The 22,538-nt window shown below is 38.7% G+C and overlaps 7 non-coding genes across 7 annotated transcripts; 1 reads left to right on the plus strand and 6 right to left on the minus strand.

The window, feature by feature from the left end:
• Positions 1–5,327: 5,327 nt before the first annotated feature.
• Positions 5,328–5,400, minus strand: trnav-uac (transfer RNA valine (anticodon UAC)). Its single transcript has one exon. It is a non-coding gene; the product is annotated as a tRNA-Val (tRNA).
• A 348-nt stretch (positions 5,401–5,748) lies between these two features.
• trnav-uac (transfer RNA valine (anticodon UAC)) lies at positions 5,749–5,821 on the minus strand. Its single transcript has one exon. It is a non-coding gene; the product is annotated as a tRNA-Val (tRNA).
• A 331-nt stretch (positions 5,822–6,152) lies between these two features.
• Positions 6,153–6,225, minus strand: trnav-cac (transfer RNA valine (anticodon CAC)). The gene has a single exon. It is a non-coding gene; the product is annotated as a tRNA-Val (tRNA).
• Positions 6,226–6,359: 134 nt separating this feature from the next.
• trnav-cac (transfer RNA valine (anticodon CAC)) lies at positions 6,360–6,432 on the minus strand. The gene has a single exon. It is a non-coding gene; the product is annotated as a tRNA-Val (tRNA).
• A 348-nt stretch (positions 6,433–6,780) lies between these two features.
• Positions 6,781–6,853, minus strand: trnav-uac (transfer RNA valine (anticodon UAC)). The gene has a single exon. It is a non-coding gene; the product is annotated as a tRNA-Val (tRNA).
• Positions 6,854–7,692: 839 nt separating this feature from the next.
• Positions 7,693–7,765, minus strand: trnav-cac (transfer RNA valine (anticodon CAC)). The gene has a single exon. It is a non-coding gene; the product is annotated as a tRNA-Val (tRNA).
• A 990-nt stretch (positions 7,766–8,755) lies between these two features.
• trnav-aac (transfer RNA valine (anticodon AAC)) lies at positions 8,756–8,828 on the plus strand. The gene has a single exon. It is a non-coding gene; the product is annotated as a tRNA-Val (tRNA).
• The last annotated feature ends 13,710 nt before the right edge of the window (positions 8,829–22,538 follow it).

The raw sequence follows: 22,538 nt of genomic DNA on the forward strand, positions 1-22,538 counted from the left end.
ATAAGTCGGTGTCCGCACCGTGAATACATCGCTGGTCTTACCAGTGACGGGCTAAGTATACAAAGATAGAGAGACACTTATACAGATAATAAGATGGCAACTACTCCACCAACCAAGCTCAAATTTAGTGAATATTTGGAACAAAAAATACAGGATAGAGCTGGGGGAAAGGAACAGTATAAAGCAATTGGTGGGAGAGATTCGGGATTGTACACAAATTTGGGTCGGTGTGCAGGCCCCAATCTCAGGGCCTCGTGGAACGCGCCAATCAATCCCTTAAGGCTAAAATAGCTAAGGTATGTGCAGGATCGAAGTTGACTTGGGTGGAAGCCCTGCCCCTGGCGTTGATGGCTATGAGAGCCTCTCCAGGTGCAGGCACCCATCTCTCTCCTCATGAGATAATGACTGGTAGAGTCATGCCTGGTCCACCAAGGGAGGGAGGTCATATGCCCGCCCTTGATGTACAACAAATTGCAATGTCTGACTATGTGAGAAAACTGACGGAACTTTCTGCAGCTCTCTCCACACAGATCCGCAAGGTCCAAGAGGGGGAGCTGTCGGGAGATTCGCCACCACTGAAGGTAAAAGTTGGGGACTGGGTGAGGGTCAAAGTCCACAAGAGAAAGTGGCTGGAACCCAGGTGGACTGGACCGTACGAAGTGAAGGAAGTTACTTCACACTCTGTCCAGGTCAAAGGTAAATCAGGCGCGCCTTGGCACCACCTTACACACTGCACTCCGGCCCCAACCCCTTCCAGAACTTTGACTGAAACCAGGGCCGATTTGCGCGCCCTAAAATTCGATTCCAACCACTGAAACCTTAGTTGGGGAAAATGGGACCACAGCTCCCGTTTCCACGACCTAAGGCGCCACGCCCAGGGTCGGGTTATCTCCCTCCCTGGGAGAGGCTAGGGATATCAGCTCCCCTGTTTGTTATTTTCATAATCATTGCCGGAGTATCCTTAGGAACTCTCACTGGTGGGGATTTGAACATTGCATGGAAAAATATTAAGTTAGTAAAGTGAATTGCAGGTGGAGTTAATTTTATTTTTACAAGGACGGTGCACATTAAACACAGTTGTGTATAATGGCAGGGTATTCTTAGCAAACAGAATGGGCCGGTTTGCAGACAAACTGAAGGGGTTTAAGGTTTTAAGCAATCTTGGGTTAAATTAGTCAAGTAGTATGTTAAAGTAGGGGAGTTTAATAGGTTTGAAGTACAGTATTGTATCCAAGGGTAGCGCATGTTCAATTAAGTTTAAAACTAATGATTGGGGGGAGTATAATGGAATTATAAAGTATTTTTAGGTTTTGTTTGTAGTTAACGTTTGGGTTTTTGAATCGGTGTAGTATGAGGAAATGCTGACCAAGTGGTTATTTTATGGAAAAAGGAGCTCTTTGGGGAAAAGTTCCTAGGATATCTTAAAGGGGTATACACACATGGCATTTTGAAGTTTTGGTTTCTGAGTTTTAATTAAGCACGTGAAATTCCTCTCATAGGGATTGTTCTGGGAAATTGAGATACAAAATGTAGATAAAGTTCTTAGACTTCATTTGTCTAAATGTAGTAAGAAACACGGTTCTGAAAGGGTGGTAGGACTTTCGACCCCTCTGGTGACTTTTCCTTTTGTGGTCTGATCAGCCGCAATGAAAAGCCATTTGGATGGTGAATTTAAGGTCATTTGTGATACTGACTTTAAGGAAATTTGTAGAACTGGTAATTATGATGGAATTAAAGTTCTTACACACAATTGGATAATTTGAACCAATGAGAATGACGATAAGGGTACAATAATTTTTCTTTGTGGAGTAGTTCAGATTAGTCATTTTGATCTGATTATGTTATGTGAATATCGTTTGATAATTAGGGGTACTTTTTACATTATCTAGATAAGTTTATTTTCCCTTAGAAAGTCAGCGGTGGTTGTATTCAGTGTAAGAGATTTAACACAACAAGGCTATGGAATCGACATAATAGTATTATTATATTTTGTTGTGAATAAGTTTAATAAGGGTAGACTTTTGTCAACAGGACAGGAATATATGACATCTGTAGGTGATCCAGGATCATTGAGGGTATCGAGATAAATTTAAGTAGCTATGGAATAAGACAATGAGACATTTAGTACTCCCCTGCACTGCTGAGACCTTGATGGGTTGGAAGTAGGAGGAGAGCATAAGCAAGGAAGAGAAGATAAAAGGGACACAGAAGAATTAGATAACGGTTAGTGAGTGGAGACCAGCATAGTTAAATTATAAACAGGTGAGGACAGAAATAACACTGGGAGAGACAGAAAAGACATAAGAATAGAAGATAGAAGGATAATTTAGTTAGGTTCATTTAGTTAGGATATTAATACATGGAGAGACTATCGGCTCCATAGGCATGTATTATAGTTTTGATTTTAAGGTTATGTTTGGTAAATTCTCTAAGAAGAGATATTACTATTTACACACACAAGCACATAGGCATTTAAAACCACACAAAGCAGCACAGATAAATCTTAAGACACTTGATAGAGAATTGTTACAGGGTAGCTAAGGAGGAATGCCCCAGGGAGAATTGGACATGTGGAAAGTAAAAGGGGGCAATCCTACAAGAGAAGGGCTGACATAAGGATAATTTACTAACCTTACCAAAGACATTGTTAAGAAATGCAGCAAAATTGATACAGGGCTTGAGCCATGTATAAAAAGGGGGAGTATAGTAGAGCAGGCGATAGAACAGGATAGGATGCTACTAGAACAAAAACATTGTTTGTAGAATGTCCATTCCAACATTTGGAAATGGACTTATTGAACTATTCCGAATTGAGGGGAAGAAGGGGTGTTTAACAATAACAGATAAGTATAGCAAATGGGTAGAAGCATTCCCAACTTACTTGGTGGACATGATTATGGTAGCTAAAATATTAAGTCAAGATATTATCCCTAGAGTTGGTTTACTAAGAGCCATCTCTTTAAATGATGGATGACAGTTTAGCTAATCAGGTAGAGCCTATAGAATGCCAGAGTTAGGGAGAATAGAAATACCAGAACAGGTAGACATATAAGTTAAAGATATACTAGCAGAGCACATGAGAAGACTGTTAACCAAACCCGTATGTCCAAGATTTTGTGTCCAACAGGTGAATTGCAGGAGAAGGTGATTCACTCAATCCAACTAGGAGACTGGGTGTGGATCCAGTCCCTGAGGAGAAAAAACTGGAAGCAGTCCCGTTGGGAAGGCCCATACCAGGTGCTATTAAACCATTGCCTTTGCCAGTAGGAAAGCTGAGAGAGTCACATGGGTCCACGTTACCCACTGCAAGAAGGTATGTACACATATGAGCACTGATGATCACACACAGAGTTAGGAGAAGAACCGAGAACCAATAAGGTCCGGGGGTTACCTCCTTAACGGAGATTTCCTATCCCGACCGTTCATCACTGTGTGTGCTCCTAGAGGTGTGAGTATGGGGTGGTACCTAGCAGATCGACTAAGGGCAGGGGAGGGTTGACGGTTTTTGGGAAGAGTAGAGGCTCTGAGCTGCATCATAATCTAATCTTTCTGATACATTCAGATCCAACACCTTCGGGTACTAATCATACGATACCGTTGTCATTGAGAAGAAGTAGAAGATAAACTATATAATACACTGATGAGTGACGTACAGAATAAGGAATCAAAGAAGATCAAGATGTAGAATTTTAGGTGAGCATTAAACAATTCCTTGGGGAAGCAGACAACTGTACAGGAATTGGGGTTGGCCAGATTGAAGTACTCAGCCAACCCACCTCGGTTCACCTGGATTCCTGATGAGCACCAGTGTTATAGATACAAGAATGGCACCGAGAATTGAGATGATTTTAACGGCTGGAAAGGTAATCGTTAATGTGACTGACTTAGGTTTGAAAGCACAGGAGAAAATGTGTAACCTCATAGCACCTATGGCTGATGAAGGGTGGGCTAGTACCAGCAAAGGACGCATACGACAAGAATTACCACAAAGGGTGGTTAGGAACTTGCGCCCTGGGGTTATTGGTCCAACCAGTTTGAATTAGTGATAAGAGACCAGTTATAGGAGGCTAAAGTAGGTACAGGAGGAGTTTTGATAAGGATGGGAATGGCTTTGTCTAGATGGATGCTATTGGCATCCTCAGGGAAGTTCCAGATGAATACAAAGTTATGAATCAAATATGTGAAGGCTTTAACACTACATTATGTTGGTAGTTGACAATAAATAATAATGTGGATTGAATTAATGACATCATTTAATCAACAGAGATTCATGAATGAAACAGGGGATGCAGTAAAGAGGTTCTCTGACCAATTATCCGCCACCTCCCTCATGACCTGGTAAAATAGACTGACTCTCGATATGTTACGGGCAAAGAGGATGGTGGAGGTAGAATGATTAGGTTCATTGCTGTACGTACATTTCTGATAACACAGCTCATGTTTGGGAAATGGAAAAGTGTTGCAAGAACTGTATTATGGGCTGCTTTAACCTGTATGAGTGTGTTTGGGTTGTGTGGTTGTTGTTTGGTCCCGTGTGCAAGAGGTTTAATAACCAGAACTTTAGAGAGATGATAACGGAGCAGATGGTGAGCTACGGACCGAGTGAAAGTTCAGATCAATGAGACGACAAGTACCTACCGCCGAGCAAGCCTGTTCCCCTTTTTCTTTGTCACGTCTTGCAGACGTGAAGAGGGGGATTTGTAATAAAGATAATCTAACGTTTTACCTAATGATATATAAGGAGGGCATTTGCACAACATGCTTCACAACAGCACACAACAAAATTCCAGAGACATATTGAGCAACCAACTGATACCAATCACGACCACACCCAGAGACAGATGGCTGACTTAAGCACTCACACAAAAATGTCAAGACATGAAAGCGCCCTAGCCACACGAACTGACCACTGGTGTAAAAAACAACATTCCATGAATATCGTAACCAACCAGACACGAATTAGCAGAAAAACACACTTAGGGGTGTTGGACTCCGAGGACAAAGGACACTGCCCAGGGCCAATGGGAAGTCGACACCACCTGGAGAATGGACCGTCCCTCCACTCATCGACCAGTCAGGAGAGCGGACCTACTAGACTCAACCTACGTCAACACACTGTTATTTCATTGTGTAAATTGGATGCACACCATGTTTCGGCGCTCTCTTCCGCTAGTTCACTATGAGCTAAACGAAGGAGTCCGTGCACGCTTTGCCAAATATCTTTGTCTCATAATAAAATGCCTTACTATAATTGAATCCACCCTGTCCAGCGTCCTGACTTGGTCTACTTCTCAAGTAACTGATCATCAACACGTGTCTAAGAGCACTGTTTCCACCCGGTTTCGAACCGAGGACCTTTCGCGTGTAAAGCGAACGTGATAACCACTACACTACAGAAACCGCTGCTCGATCTTTCTGCAAGTGGTAAACCGAATTTTACCGATATTCATGGCACGTATTCGAATTTCCAAAATAAGGCATTAATGAATTTCTCTGTTACCACTATGATACTTCTTGAATGTGTAAATGAGCGTTGTCCCCGCCCAGCTTCGAACCGTGGACTTTTCGCGTGTGAAGCAAACGTGATAACCACTACACTACAGAAACTGCTGCTACATTTAGCTACAAGGAGTAAACCGAATTTTACAGATATTCATGGCACGTATTCGAATTTCCAAAATTAGGGATTTATGAAAATAATTATTCTCTGTTAAAAGTACAGTACCTACTGCACATGTCAAAGAGCACTGTTTCCGCCCGGTTTTGAAACGAAGACCTTTCGCGTGTAAAGCGAACGTGATAACCACTACACTACAGAAACCGCTGCTCGATCGTTTTGCAAGGAGTAAACCGAATTTTACCGATATTCATGGCACGTATTCGAATTTCCAAAATAAGTGATTAATGCATTTCTCTGTTATCACTATGATACTTCTTGAACGTGTCAATGAGCGTTGTTTCCACTGGTTTCGAACCAGGGACCTTTCGTGTGTGAAGCGAACGTGATAAATACTACACCACAGAAACTACTGCTACAATTAGCTGCAAGGAGTAAACCAAATTTTAAAGATTTTCATGGAACGTATTCGAATTTCCAAAATAAGGGATTAATGAAATTCTCTGTGGTACTAATTGAATGTGTTAATGAGCGTTGTTTCCGCCTGGTTTCAAACCAGGGACCTTTCGCGTGTGAAGCGAACGTGATAACCACTACACTACAGAAACTGCTGCTTGATTTTTCTGCAAGGAGTAAACCGAATTTTACAGATATTCATGGCACGTATTCAAATTTCCAAAATAAGGCATTAATGAAATTATCTGTTAACGCTACAGTACTTCTTGAATGTGTCAATGAGCATTGTTTTCGCCCGGTTTCGAACCAGGGACCTTTCGCGTGTGAAGCGAACGTGATAACCACTACACCACAGAAACTGCTGCTACATTTAGCTACAAGGAGTAAACCGAATTTTAAAGATATTCATGGCACGTATTCGAATTTCCAAAATAAGGGATTAATGAAATTCTCTGTTACCACTATGGTACTTCTTCAATGTGTCAATGAGCGTTGTTTCCGCCTGGTTTCGAACCAGGGACCTTTCGCGTGTGAAGCAAACATGATAACCACTACAATACAGAAACTGCTGCTACATTTATCTACAAGGAGTAAACCGAATTTTATAGATATTCATGGCACGCGTTCAAATTTCCAAAATTAGGCATTTATGAAAATAACTATTCTCTGTTAAAAGTACAGTACCTACTGCACGTGTCAAATAGCACTGTTTCCAGCCGGTTTCGAACCGAGGACCTTTCGCGTGTAAAGCGAACGTGATAACCACTACACTACAGAAACTGCTGCTTGATTTTTCTGCAAGGAGTAAACCGAATTTTACAGATATTCATGGAACGTATTCGAATTTCCAAAATAAGGCATTAATGAAATTCTCTGTTACCGCTATAGTACTTCTTGAATGTGTCAATGAGCGTTGTTTCCGCCCGGTTTCGAACCAGGGACCTTTCGCGTGTGAAGCAAACGTGATAACTACTACACTACAGAAACTGCTGCTACAATTAGCTGCAAGGAGTAAACCGAATTTTACTGATATACATGGCACGTATTCGAATTTCCAAAATAAGGCATTAATTAAATTCTCTGTTAACGCTATAGTACTTCTTGAATGTGTCAATGAGGTTGGTTTCCACCCGGTTTCGAACCAGGGACTTTTCGTGTGTGAAGGAAACATGATAACCACTACACTATAGAAACTGCTTCTACAATTAGCTGCAAGGAGTAAACCGAATTTTACCGATATTCATGGCACGTATTCAAATTTCCAAAATAAGGCATTAACGGATTTCTCTGTTACCACTATGATACTTCTTGAATGTGTCAATGAGCGTTGTTTCCGCCCGGTTTCGAACCAAGGACTTTTCGGATGTGAAGCAAACGTGATAACAACTACACTACAGAAACTGCTGCTACATTTAGCTACAAGGAGTAATCCGAATTTTACAGATATTCATGGCACGTATTCGAATTTCCAAAATACTGCTGCTTGATTTTTCTGCAAGGAGTAAACCGAATTTTACAGATATTCATGGCACATATTCGAATTTCAAAAATACAGAATTTATGAAAATAACTATTCTCTGTTAAAAGTACAGTACCTTATTGGACGTGTCAATGAGCGTTGTTTCCGCCTGGTTTCGAACCAGGGACCTTTCGCGTGTGAAGCGAACGTGATAACCACTACACTACAGAAACTGCTGCTTGATTTTTCTGCAAGGAGTAAACCGAATTTTACAGATATTCATGGCACATATTCGAATTTCAAAAATACAGAATTTATGAAAATAACTATTCTCTGTTAAAAGTACAGTACCTTATTGGACGTGTCAAAGAGCACTGTTTCCACCCGGTTTCGAATCGAGGACCTTTTTCGCGTGTTAAGCAAAAGCGATAACCACTACACTACAGAAACTGCTGCTTGATTTTTCTGCAAGGAGTAAACCGAATTTTACAGATATTCATGGCACGTATTCGAATTTCCAAAATAAGACATTAATGAAATTCTCTGTTACCGCTATAGTACTTCTTGAATGTGTCAATGAGCATTGTTTCCGCTGGTTTCGAACCAGGGACCTTTCACGTGTGAAGCGAACGTGATAAACACTACACCATAGAAACTACTGCTACAATTAGCTGCAAGGAGTAAACCGAATTTTAAAGATATTCATGGAACGTATTCGAATTTCCAAAGTAAGTATTCATGAACTTCTCTTCATGAATATCAGTAAAATTCGGTTTACTACTTGTAACAAACTGTAGCAGCAGTTTCTGTAGTGTAGTTGTTATCACGTTTGCTTAACACGCGAAAGGTCCTTGGTTCGAAACCGAGTGGAAACAGTGCTCTTTGACACGTGCAGTAGGTACTGTACTTTTAACAGAGTAAAGTTATTTTCATAAATTCTGTATTTTGGAAATTCCAATACGTGCCATGAATATCAGTAAAATTCGGTTTCCTCCTCATAACTAAATGTAGCAGCAGTTTCTGTAGTGTAGTGGTTATCATGTTTGCTTAACACGCGAAAGGTCCTCGGTTCGAAACCGGTCAGAAACAACGCTCAATGACACATTCAAGAAGTATCATAGTGGTAACAGAGAAATTCGTTCATGCCTTATTTTGGAAATTCGAATACGTGCCATGAATATCTGTAAAATTCGGTTTACTCCTTGTAGCTAACTATAGCAGCAGTTTCTGTAGTGTAGTGGTTATCACGTTTGCTTAACACGCAAAAGGTCCTCGGATCGAAACCGGGCGGAAACAGTGCTCTTTAACACGTGCAGTAGGTACTTTACTTTTAACAGAGAATAGTTATTTTCATAAATACCTAATTTTGGAAATTTGAACACGTGCAGTAGGTACTGTACTTTTAACAGAGAAAAGTTATTTTCATAAATTCTGTATTTTGGAAATTCGAATACGTGCCATGAATATCTGTAAAATTCGCTTTACTCATTGCAGATAATTGTAGCAGCAGTGTCTTTAGTGTAGTGGTTATCATGTTTGCTTCACACGCGAAAGGTCCCTGGTTCGAAACCTTGCGGAAACAGCGCTCATTGACAAATTCAAGAAGTACTATAGCGGTAACAGATAATTTCATTAATGACTTATTTTGGAAATTTGAATACGTGCCATGAATATCGGTAAAATTCGGTTTACTCCTTGCAGCTAATTGTAGCAGCAGTTTCTGTAGTGTAGTGGTTATCACGTTTGCTTCACATGCGAAAGGTCCCTGGTTCGAAACCTGGAGGAAACAACGCTCATTGACAAATTCAAGAAGTACTATTGCGGTAACAGATAATTTCATTGATGCCTTATTTTGGAAATTCGAATACGTGCCATGAATATCTGTAAAATTCGGTTTACTCTTTGTAGCAAACTGTAGCAGCAGCTTCTGTAGTGTAGTGGTTAGCATGTTTGCTTAACACGTGAAAGGTCCTCGGTTCGAAACCGGGTGGAAACAGTTCTCTTTGACACGTCCTGTAAGGTACTGTACTTTTAAAAGAGAAAAGTTATTTTCATAAATTCTGTATTTTGGACATTTGAATACGTGCCATGAATATCTGTAAAATTCGGTTTACTCCTTGTAGCTAAATGTAGCAGCAGTTTCTGTAGTGTAGTGGTTATCACGTTTGCTTCACATGCGAAAAGTCTTTGGTTCAAAACCGGTCGGAAACAACGCTCATTGACACATTCAAGAAGTACTATTGCGGTAACAGAGAATTTCATTGATGCCTTATTTTGGAAATTCGAATACGTGCCATGAATATCTGTAAAATTCGGTTTACTCCTTGCAGATAATTGTAGCAGCAGTTTCTGTAGTGTAGTGGTTATCACGTTCGCTTCACACGCCCCTTTTTGGAGTTTCAGAAGTGGAAGAGAAGCAGGTGTCTGAGTGCTTGAGAGAGAATATCGTTGTTTTTGGAGGTCTATTTGCTTTATAAGTTTGAAAGTTTGTGAGTGACTGTAGTGAAGTTTCTGTGAAACTTTTTTGCTATTGTCCCCCATCAGCGTGAGCTGTTTGGGGGATGTTGCTTAAAATAACCGGACAGACAACATGGCTTCGACATCAAGAATACAAACGACGACGAGAAAGGACAACAGTGAAATCAGAATGTTAAACGAAGAACTGAAAAAAAGAACATATGAGAAGGAACTGACGGTGAACGTGGAAATAAGTGGAGAAGGGAAAATAACAACGATGGAATTGCTGAGAGGAATAAAGGAAGTTTGCGGAGCAATACTGGGATGTCGAATGAAAGACGGAAATAAGTATGAAATAACAATGTCTCATGTAAATGGAAAAGAAAGACTAATAGACGGGCTAAAGATAAAGAACTGTCAAATCATGGCTAAAGAATTAGGGAACGATGAGCTAGTGGTGTCCTTTTTGAACTTGCCCGCATACATTATGGATGAGGAGATAGAAGAGAAACTAAAAGGCTGGAAGGTGAAGGCGACCACGCCAATCAAGAGGAGGATGTGGCCAGGAACGGACATTGTAGATGGGACAAGATTTTGCAAGGTAAAGTTTACAGACAATGTGCAATCCTTGCCATTTTCTACTAAATTTAACACTGTCGAGGGATTTGAATATTTTCGTGTAATCCACGACAATCAAGTGAAGGTATGTAGATTATGTATTCAGCCGGGGCACATACTAAAGGAGTGTCCGGATTTCACATGCCACAAATGTAGTGAACAAGGGCATTATGCCAGAGAATGTCGGAACATAGGAAATGTGTGCAAAATGTGTGACAGACCCAAAGTTAGATGTAGCTGTAACAAGGGAGAAGATCACTTACTTTTGCAAACAATGGACCTCACGTCTGAGGAAGGGGAGGGGAGTGTGCCGATGGAGAGAGAGGATGAGAGTGACATGGAGAGTGTGACTCCAGAGACAATGGCAGATAAGCTTGAAGAGCCTGTAATGTCTTATGGCAAAGCACGAGACGGGGTTTTAGTCTCTGCTGCTGACAAGGTGGAACAGCAGCACATGATGGGTGAAATACATACACAGGTGGAGATGGTGCAAGGTGCTTCTCAGGTGCCTGAGCCAGCTTTAAGCCTGTGTGAGAATTACACCAAAGAGTGGGTTGGGTCCACTGAAGTCACGGGCACTGTTAAAGCGCACTTTTCAAAAGGCTTCACAGCCGCTCCCCCCAAAAAATCCAAATAAAGAGATGGATGATGAAATAGATGGTGAGGATCTTCAGTTGTTTGTAAAAAATAAGAGGTCATTGTCGAAAACCAGGGAGATGATGGGATTTGGAAAAAAGAAAAAGTAGAATTTGAAAGGGCTTGTTTGACTGATTATACTTCTGCAAACATTAATAATGATTACAGTCACATCCCTAAACGGTAACAGTTTGAGAAACATGAGAAAATTTGAGCAGGTATTAGTGTCTGTTAAGGCAGACATGTTGTGTTTTCAAGAGACCAATTGGACAGAATCCAAAATGCAGGAGATTAAGAGTAAATGGTCTGATTTAATTTTTTGTAGTCATGGAGGAGATAAAACATGTGGTGTGGCTATTTTGATAAAAAATGATGTGTTGCAGAATGTAAAACAAATATATGCTGACAATGATGGTAGACTTATTGTAATTGAATTTGAAGTTCAAAATGTAGTTTTTCGTTTAATTAATGTTTATGCTTCAAATATTGAATCTGAAAGGAGAGAAATGTTTCACAAATTAAAAACACTGTGCTCAGAAAACTGTATACTGATAGGAGATTTTAATGTGAGGTGTAGTAGAATGGATGCCTCTAGTTGTGCTAAATTCAGATATGACTCTTCTAGAAATGCATTATGGAAACTTATGAATGAGGAAAATCTAGTAGATATATGGAGGGCTGAAAATCCAAACAGAAGAGTATTCTCTAGAAGGCAGGTGGTTCTAAAGGAATTAAAACAAAGCAGAATTGATTTATGTCTAGCAAAACAAGAATTGGTGCAGAATGTTAAGAAGGTGTCATATACCTTTACAGCATATAGTGATCATGCAGTAATGTCATTTGAAATGGGTTTTGGTGTGGAGAGGAGAGGGGGAGGTGTATGGTGTTTAAATGCCAGTCTGTTAAAGGAGGAAGGATATAGAAATGAAATTGTTGAATGTATTAATGATGAAATGTCTAATGTACTGTTAAAAGAGAATGTGTGTTTATGGTGGGAGGAAGTGAAAGTAAAAATAAAAAATAGGAGTATTAGGTACGCAAAAAATCATAACCGGTTAGATAAGCAGAAAGAAATAATGCTTAGGAATAGGATGTTGCATGAACTTGAAAAGGCTGATACGGATCCAGACTATGATGTTGTGAATTATTTGAAAATCCATGCAGAGCTGGGTAGTTATGAAAAAAATAAATGTTTGGGTGCTATTGTTAGGAGCAGGGCACAGTACGCTTTGGAGGGAGAGAAATGTACATCCTTTTTTTTGGGTCTGGAAAAAAGAAAACAAACTAAGATTTACATTGTAGAGTTGGAAGATGAAAGAGGTGTAAAGGTAAACGATTTTGTTGGGATCTTAGAGACAGTTGAAAACTTTTACAGAAATCTTTACAAAAAGAATGATGTAGATAAAGTGTGTGTTGTAAAAGTGTTGGATACAATTAGTGCCAAAGTATCGCAAGCAGAGAGAATGATGTGTGATGAAGAGATTTCGATTATGGAAATCAAGGAAGCAATTGTTAGCACGCAAGGTAATAAAAGTCCGGGTTTGGACGGTTTAACAAATGAGTTCTATAAAGTCTTTGTAGATATTTTGGCACCCATTTTAGTGAGGGTGTTTCATTATATGGAAGAGAATAAGGAAATCCCTGAGTCTATGTCAACTGGAATGCTAACGATCTTATTCAAAAATAGGGGCAGTAGATTAAAGTTAGAAAATTATAGGCCTATTAGCCTTCTAAATTCGGACTATAAGATACTGACTAAAGTGTTAGCGAATAGGATGAAAAAGGTGATTGGGAGTATTATTGAATCAACACAAGCCTACGGCATACCTGGAAGAGATATTGCAGATGTAATTTGTACAATTAGGGATGTTGTTAATCAAATGAAAAATGAAGGTGGTATAGTTTTAAGTTTGGATTTTAACAAAGCTTTTGATAGAGTGGAGCACAGCTTTTTATTACAAACTATGGAGAGGTTTGGGTTTGGGCCAAAGTTTGTATCTTGGATCAACCTGTTGTATAGTGGGGCTAAAAGTTGTGTGAAATGTAACGGAGTGTTAACAGATACTTTTCCTGTGGAGAGGTCAGTAAGGCAGGGCTGTCCTTTGTCAGCTCTGCTGTACAGTGTTTCTACAGAACCGTTAGCTACATTGATAAATAGTAATAAAGAAGTAAGGGGTATTGGAATCCCAGGTGGCGGTGTCAGTGTTGTACATCAGTACGCTGATGACACTACTTGTACTGTGAAGGATATAGAAAGTATTGGAAGCATTATGGAAATCATAGATATATATGGCAAGGCATCGGGTGCTAAAGTTAATATAGAGAAGACTGAAATAATGTTTGTTGGGGATATCAATGTAAAAGGGTGTGAGATTCCATTCAAGAGCGCAAAGGATTTTATTAAAGTGCTGGGAGTAAACATTGGTGTAAAGGAGAAAGAGGCAAAAGATATAACTTGGACTGGGATCCTTAATAAAGTCAAGCTAACGTTGAATTTCTGGAAAAATAGAAAACTTAAGTTACAAGGGAAAGTAATTGTTGCAAATGCTTTGGTATTATCCAAATTTGTGTATGTTTTGGGAGTCCTGGACATGCCGGAGTGGGTCCTAAATGAATTGAATAATGTGGTGTCAAATTTTATATGGGATGGTAAAGGAGTGAGAATAGCTCAGAAAACATTGATTGCTGACTATGTGGATGGAGGTTTAAAACTTGTAGATTTAGATGTCAAAAGAAAAGCTATTAGGATAAAAACAGTAAAGAAATATTTGTATGACAGTGAAGATTATGGCTGGAAACACTTCTTTAAAGTCTACTTAGAGGAGAGTGGTGGTTGTGAGGATAATGGTTTATTGATGGGGCTTAAAAGGGCAATGTTTGAAAAGGTACCAGATTTTTATAAAGAGGTGCTAAATGCATGGGCAGAGTTGTTGCCTAATGTATATTATGAATGTGGACATATTGACCTGATTATGAATCAACCTATATTTCTGAATGAGAAAATCAAGAACAAAGAAAAAGTTTTGTATAATAAAGTATTTATGAGTGCAGGTCTACGGCAAATAAAAGATTATACATATGAGGCAATTCCAGGGTTTTTACCTGGGGAAGCTATTTTTGACATAATCAATGAATGGGATGAAGAGGTGGGAAGGGGAACAGTGAATAATATGTATAACAAGATAAAGAATAGTATACCAAGAGAATGGGTTGATTTAATAAATAGTGAAGTTGAAAGAGAAGATTTATTTGTATTTCCTAATTTGTTCATTGGTAGCAGTAAGAAGAAAGTACATTTATCTAGTATACCAGTGAAAAGATTGTATAGAATAATGGTAGGAAAAGTGTGTAGAAGGCCGGCTGCTGAGAAATTTTGGAAAGTAGTTTTTCCGGAATTAGATGAAAAAAAGATATGGGAAAATTTAAATGTAAAATATAATAGTAAGGAGTGTGAAAATAATGATTTCAAATTAAGACATAATAGAATATTTACAAAGGTGGTGTTAAAGCAAATTAATGGTGAGATAGAAAGGGAATGCGATGTATGTGGACGTTTCCCGGAAACTCTAATGCATTTGTTTATAGAATGTGAGGACTTAAAATATTTTTTTTGTAAAGTTAAGGAAATGTTATGTAGAAACTGGGGGGGAGATTTCGTGAAAAAGTATGCGTGGGAGGAACTTTTGTTATTTGGAGTGTCTGGTAAATGTGAGGGTGTTAATGTGTGTTTGTTGAATATGGTTTTGAGTTTTGTGAGGTATGCTATTTTTTGTAGGAGGAATTATGTTTCTTTTGACAGAAAGAGGGTTCAGGTGTGGAGTATCTTTATAGCACTGTTCAGTAAACACATAGATATGTTGTTTAATTATGGGATGGAACATTTTGATGAATCTTTTGTTGAAGGGAGTGGGTTAATTTCACGAGAGGAGAGTGGAGGTATCACTTATAATTTTTGAAAGCACTGTTTTGATATTTACTTTGTTTTTCATTGGGTCCCTTGAATTTGATAGGGGGTGAATTGTTCACCAGCTTCTGTTAGTCTAGTGTCTTCTGTATTGTTCTCTGTGGATTGTACTGTAAACAGTAGATTGTACTGTAAATATTGTAAACAAACATTTTTGATAATAAAAAAAATTAAAAAATACAAAAAAAAGAAAAAATCACATTCGCTTAACATGCGAAGGGTCCTTGGTTCGAAACCGGGCGGAAACAGTGCTCTTTGACACGTGCAGTAGGTACTGTTGTTTTAATAGAGAATAGTTATTTTCATAAATGCCTAATTTTGGAAATTTTAACACGTGCCATGTATATCAGTAAAATTCAGTTTACTCCTTGCAGATAAGTGTTGCAGCGGTTTCTGTAGTGTAGTGGTTATCACGTTAGCTTCACACGCGAAAGGTCCCTGGTTCGAAACCAGGTGGGAACAACGCTCAATGACAAATTCAAGAAATACTATCGCAGTAACAGAGAATTTCATTACTGCCTTATTTTGGAAATTCGAATACGTGCCATGTATATCAGTAAAATTCGGTTTACTCCTTGCAAGATAATTGTAGCAGCAGTTTCTGTAGTGTAGTGGTTATCACATTTGCTTCACACGCGAAAGGTCCCTGGTTCGAAACCGGGCGGAAACAACGCTCATTGACACATTCAAGAAGTACTATAGCGGTAACAGAGAATTTCATTGATGCCTTATTTTGGAAATTCGAATACATGCCATGAATATCTGTAAAATTCGGTTTACTCCTTGCAGAAAAATTAAGCAGCAGTTTCTGTAGTGTAGTGGTTATCACGTTTGCTCACACGCGACAGGTCCCTGGTTCGAAACCGGGCGGAAACAACGCTCATTGACACATTCAATTAGTACCACAGAGAATTTCATGAATCCCTTATTTTGGAAATTCGAATACGTTCCATGAAAATCTTTACAATTCGGTTTACTCCTTGCAGATAATTGTAGCAGCAGTTTCTGTGGTGTAGTGTTTATCACGTTCGCTTCACACACGAAAGGTCCCTGGTTAGAAACCAGCGGAAACAATGCTAATTGACACATTCAAGAAGTATCAATGTGATAACAGAGAAATTCGTTAATGCCTTATTTTGGAAATTCGAATACGTGCCATGAATATCTGTAAAATTCGGTTTACTCCTTGTAGCTAAGTGTAGAAGTAGTTTCTGTAGTGTAGTGGTTATCACGTTTGCTTAACACGCGAAAGGTCCTCGGATCGAAACCGGGTGGAAACAGTGCTCTTTAACACGTGCAGTAGGTACTATACTTTTAACAGAGAATAGTTATTTTCATAAATACCTCATTTTGGAAATTCGAACGTGTGCCATGAATATCTGTAAAATTCGGTTAACTCCTTGTAGCAAAATGTAACAGCAGTTTCTGTAGTGAAGTGGTTATCACGTTTGCTTCACACGCGAAAGGTCCCTGGTTCGAAACCAGGCGGAAACAACGCTCATTGACAAATTCAAGAAGTACTGTAGTGGTAACAGAGAATTTCATTAGTGCCTTATTTTGGAAATTCGAATACGTGCCATGAATATCAGTAAAATTCTGTTTCCTCCTCGTAGCTAAATGTAGCAGCAGTTTCTGTAGTGTAGTGGTTATCACGTTCGCTTAACACGCGAAAAGTCCTCGGTTCGAAACCGGGCCGAAACAGTGCTCTTTGACACGTGCAGTAGGTAATGCACTTTTAACAGAGAATAGTTATTTTCATAAATTCTGTATTTTGGAAATTCGAATACGTGCCATGAATATCTGTAAAATTCGGTTTACTCCTTGTAGCTAAATGTAGCAGCAGTTTCTGTAGTGTAGTTGTTATCACGTTTGCTTCACATCCGAAAAGTCCTTGGTTCGAAACCGGGCAGAAACAATGCTCATTGACACATTCAAGAAGTATCATAGTGGTAACAGAGAAATTCGTTAATGCCTTATTTTGGAAATTTGAATACGTGCCATGAATATCGGTAAAATTCGGTTTACTCCTTGCAGCTAATTGTAGAAGCAGTTTCTGTAGTGTAGTGGTAATCACGTTTGCTTAACACGCAAAAGGTCATCGGATCGAAACCGGGCGGAAACAGTGCTCTTTAACACGTGCAGTAGGTACTTTACTTTTAACAGAGAATAGTTATTTTCATAAATACCTAATTTTGGAAATTTGAACACGTGCCATGAATATCAGTAAAATTCGGTTTAACTCCTTGCAAAAATTGTAGCAGCAGTTTCTGTACTGTAGTGGTTATCACGTTTGCTTCACACGCGAAAGGTCCCTGATTCGAAAACAGGCAGAAACAACGCTCATTGACACAATGAAGAAGAACCATAGTGGTAACAGAGAATTTCATTAATCCCTTAATTCGGAAATTCGAACATGTGCCATGAATATCTGTAAAATTCGGTTTACTCCTTGCAGCTAATTGTAGAAGCAGTTTCTGTAGTGTAGTGGTTATCACGTTCGCTTCACACGCCCCTTTTTGGAGTTTCAGAAGTGGAAGAGAAGCAGGTGTCTGAGTGCTTGAGAGAGAATATCGTTGTTTTTGGAGGTCTATTTGCTTTATAAGTTTGAAAGTTTGTGAGTGACTGTAGTGAAGTTTCTGTGAAACTTTTTTGCTATTGTCCCCCATCAGCGTGAGCTGTTTGGGGGATATTGCTTAAAATAACCCGACGGACAACATGGCTTCGACATCAAGAATACAAACGACGACGAGAAAGGACAACAGTGAAATCAGAATGTTAAACGAAGAACTGAAAAAAAGAACATATGAGAAGGAACTGACGGTGAACGTGGAAATAAGTGGAGAAGGGAAAATAACAACGATGGAATTGCTGAGAGGAATAAAGGAAGTTTGCGGAGCAATACTGGGATGTCGAATGAAAGACGGAAATAAGTATGAAATAACAATGTCTCATGTAAATGGAAAAGAAAGACTAATAGACGGGCTAAAGATAAAGAACTGTCAAATCATGGCTAAAGAATTAGGGAACGATGAGCTAGTGGTGTCCTTTTTGAACTTGCCCGCATACATTACAGATGAGGAGATAGAAGAGAAACTAAAAGGCTGGAATGTGAAGGCGACCACGCCAATCAAGAGGAGGATGTGGCCAGGAACGGACATTGTAGATGGGATGAGATTTTGCAAGGTAAAGTTTACAGACAATGTGCAATCCTTGCCATATTCTACTAAATTTAACACTGTCGAGGGATTTGAATATTTTCGTGTAATCCACGACAATCAAGTGAAGGTATGTAGATTATGTATTCAGCCGGGGCACATACTAAAGGAATGTCCGGAATTCACATGCCACAAATGTAGTGAACAAGGGCATTATGCCAGAGAATGTCGGAACATAGGAAATGTGTGCAAAATGTGTGACAGACCCAAAGTTAGATGTAGCTGTAATAAGGGAGAAGATCACTTACTTTTGCAAACAATGGACCTCACGTCTGAGGAAGGGGAGGGGAGTGTGCCGATGGAGAGAGAGGATGAGAGTGACATGGAGAGTGTGACTCCAGAGACAATGGCAGATAAGCTTGAAGAGCCTGTAATGTCTTATGGCAAAGCACGAGACGGGGTTTTAGTCTCTGCTGCTGACATGATGGGTGAAATACATACACAGCTGGAGATGGTGCAAGGTGCTTCTCAGGTGCCTGAGCCAGCTTTAAGCCTGTGTGAGAATTACACCAAAGAGTGGGTTGGGTCCACTGAAGTCACGGGCACTGTTAAAGTGCACTTTTCAAAAGGCTTCACAGCCGCTCCCCCCAAAAATCCAAATAAAGAGACGGATGATGAAATAGATGGTGAGGATCTTCAGTTGTTTGTAAAAAATAAGAGGTCATTGTCGAAAACCAGGGAGATGATGGGATTTGGAAAAGTAGGATTTGAAAGGACTTGTTTGACTCTGATTATACTTCTGCAAACATTAATAATGATTACAGTCACATCCCTAAACGGTAACAGTTTGAGAAAATTTGAGCAGGTATTAGTGTCTGTTAAGGCAGACATGTTGTGTTTTCAAGAGACCAATTGGACAGAATCCAAAATGCAGGAGATTAAGAGTAAATGGTCTGATTTAATTTTTTGTAGTCATGGAGGAGATAAAACATGTGGTGTGGCTATTTTGATAAAAAATTATGTGGTGCAGAATGTAAAACAAATATATGCTGACAATGATGGTAGACTTATTGTAAATGAATTTGAAGTTCAAAATGTAGTTTTTCGTTTAATTAATGTTTATGCTTCAAATATTGAATCTGAAAGGAGAGAAATGTTTCACAAATTAAAAACACTGTGCTCAGAAAACTGTATACTGATTTTAATGTGAGGTGTAGTAGAATGGATGCCTCTAGTTGTGCTAAATTCAGATATGACTCTTCTAGAAATGCATTATGGAAACTTATGAATGAGGAGAATCTAGTAGATATATGGAGGGCTGAAAATCCAAACAGAAGAGTATTCTCTAGAAGGCAGGTGGTTCTAAAGGAATTAAAACAAAGCAGAATTGATTTATGTCTAGCAAAACAAGAATTGTTTCATATACATATACAAGGTGTCATATACCTTTACAGCATATAGTGATCATGCAGTAATGTCATTTGAAATGGGTTTTGGTGTGGAGAGGAGAGGGGGAGGTGTATGGTGTTTAAATGCCAGTCTGTTAAAGGAGGAAGGATATAGAAATGAAATTGTTGAATGTATTAATGATGAAATGTCTAATGTACTGTTAAAAGAGAATGTGTGTTTATGGTGGGAGGAAGTGAAAGTAAAAGTAAAAAATAGGAGTATTAGGTACGCAAAAAATCATAACCGGTTAGATAAGCAGAAAGAAATAATGCTTAGGAATAGGATGTTGCATGAACTTGAAAAGGCTGATACGGATCCAGACTATGATGTTGTGAATTATTTGAAAATCCATGCAGAGCTGGGTAGTTATGAAAAAAAGAAATGTTTGGGTGCTATTGTTAGGAGCAGGGCACAGTACGCTTTGGAGGGAGAGAAATGTACATCCTTTTTTTTGGGTCTGGAAAAAAGAAAACAAACTAAGAGTTACATTGTAGAGTTGGAAGATGAAAGAGGTGTAAAGGTAAACGATTTTGTTGGGATCTTAGAGACAGTTGAAAACTTTTACAGAAATCTTTACAAAAAGAATGATGTAGATAAAGTGTGTGTTGTAAAAGTGTTGGATACAATTAGTGCCAAAGTATCGCGGGCAGAGAGAATGATGTGTGATGAAGAGATTTCGATTATGGAAATCAAGGAAGCGATTGTTAGCACGCAAGGTAATAAAAGTCCGGGTTTGGACGGTTTAACAAATGAGTTCTATAAAGTCTTTGTAGATATTTTGGCACCCATTTTAGTGAGGGTGTTTCATTATATGGAAGAGAATAAGGAAATCCCTGAGTCTATGTCAACTGGAATGTTAACGATCTTATTCAAAAATAGGGGCAGTAGATTAAAGTTAGAAAATTATAGGCCTATTAGCCTTCTAAATTCGGACTATAAGATACTGACTAAAGTGTTAGCGAATAGGATGAAAAAGGTGATTGGGAGTATTATTGAATCAACACAAGCCTACGGCATACCTGGAAGAGATATTGCAGATGTAATTTGTACAATTAGGGATGTTGTTAATCAAATGAAAAATGAAGGTGGTATAGTTTTAAGTTTGGATTTTAACAAAGCTTTTGATAGAGTGGAGCACAGCTTTTTATTACAAACTATGGAGAGGTTTGGGTTTGGGCCAAAGTTTGTATCTTGGATCAACCTGTTGTATAGTGGGGCTAAAAGTTGTGTGAAATGTAACGGAGTGTTAACAGATACTTTCCCTGTGGAGAGGTCAGTAAGGCAGGGCTGTCCTTTGTCAGCTCTGCTGTACAGTGTTTCTACAGAACCGTTAGCTACATTGATAAATAGTAATAAAGTAGTAAGGGGTGTTGGAATCCCAGGTGGTGGTGTCAGTGTTGTACATCAGTACGCTGATGACACTACTTGTACTGTGAAGGATATAGAAAGTATTGGAAGCATTATGGAAATCATAGATATATATGGCAAGGCATCGGGTGCTAAAGTTAATATAGAGAAGACTGAAATAATGTTTGTTGGGGATATCAATGTAAAAGGGTGTGAGATTCCATTCAAGAGCGCAAAGGATTTTATTAAAGTGCTGGGAGTAAACATTGGTGTAAAGGAGAAAGAGGCAAAAGATATAACTTGGACTGGGATCCTTAATAAAGTCAAGCTAACGTTGAATTTCTGGAAAAATAGAAAACTTAAGTTACAAGGGAAAGTAATTGTTGCAAATGCTTTGGTATTATCCAAATTTGTGTATGTTTTGGGAGTCCTGGACATGCCGGAGTGGGTCCTAAATGAATTGAATAATGTGGTGTCAAATGTTATATGGGATGGTAAAGGAGTGAGAATAGCTCAGAAAACATTGATTGCTGACTATGTGGATGGAGGTTTAAAACTTGTAGATTTAGATGTCAAAAGAAAAGCTATTAGGATAAAAACAGTAAAGAAATATTTGTATGACAGTGAAGATTATGGCTGGAAACACTTCTTTAAAGTCTACTTAGAGGAGAGTGGTGGTTGTGAGGATAATGGTTTATTGATGGGGCTTAAAAGGGCAATGTTTGAAAAGGTACCAGATTTTTATAAAGAGGTGCTAAATGCATGGGCAGAGTTGTTGCCTAATGTATATTATGAATGTGGACATATTGACCTGATTATGAATCAACCTATATTTCTGAATGAGAAAATCAAGAACAAAGAAAAAGTTTTGTATAATAAAGTATTTATGAGTGCAGGTCTACGGCAAATAAAAGATTATACATATGAGGTAATTCCAGGGTTTTTACCTGGGGAAGCTATTTTTGACATAATCAATGAATGGGATGAAGAGGTGGGAAGGGGAACAGTGAATAATATGTATAACAAGATAAAGAATAGTATACCAAGAGAATGGGTTGATTTAATAAATAGTGAAGTTGAAAGAGAAGATTTATTTGTATTTCCTAATTTGTTCATTGGTAGCAGTAAGAAGAAAGTACATTTATCTAGTATACCAGTGAAAAGATTGTATAGAATAATGGTAGGAAAAGTGTGTAGAAGGCCGGCTGCTGAGAAATTTTGGAAAGTAGTTTTTCCGGAATTAGATGAAAAAAAGATATGGGAAAATTTAAATGTAAAATATAATAGTAAGGAGTGTGAAAATAATGATTTCAAATTAAGACATAATAGAATATTTACAAAGGTGGTGTTAAAGCAAATTAATGGTGAGATAGAAAGAGA

Source organism: Salmo trutta, unplaced genomic scaffold, assembly GCF_901001165.1.
Source record: "Salmo trutta unplaced genomic scaffold, fSalTru1.1, whole genome shotgun sequence".
Classification (NCBI taxonomy): Eukaryota; Metazoa; Chordata; class Actinopteri; order Salmoniformes; family Salmonidae; genus Salmo; species Salmo trutta.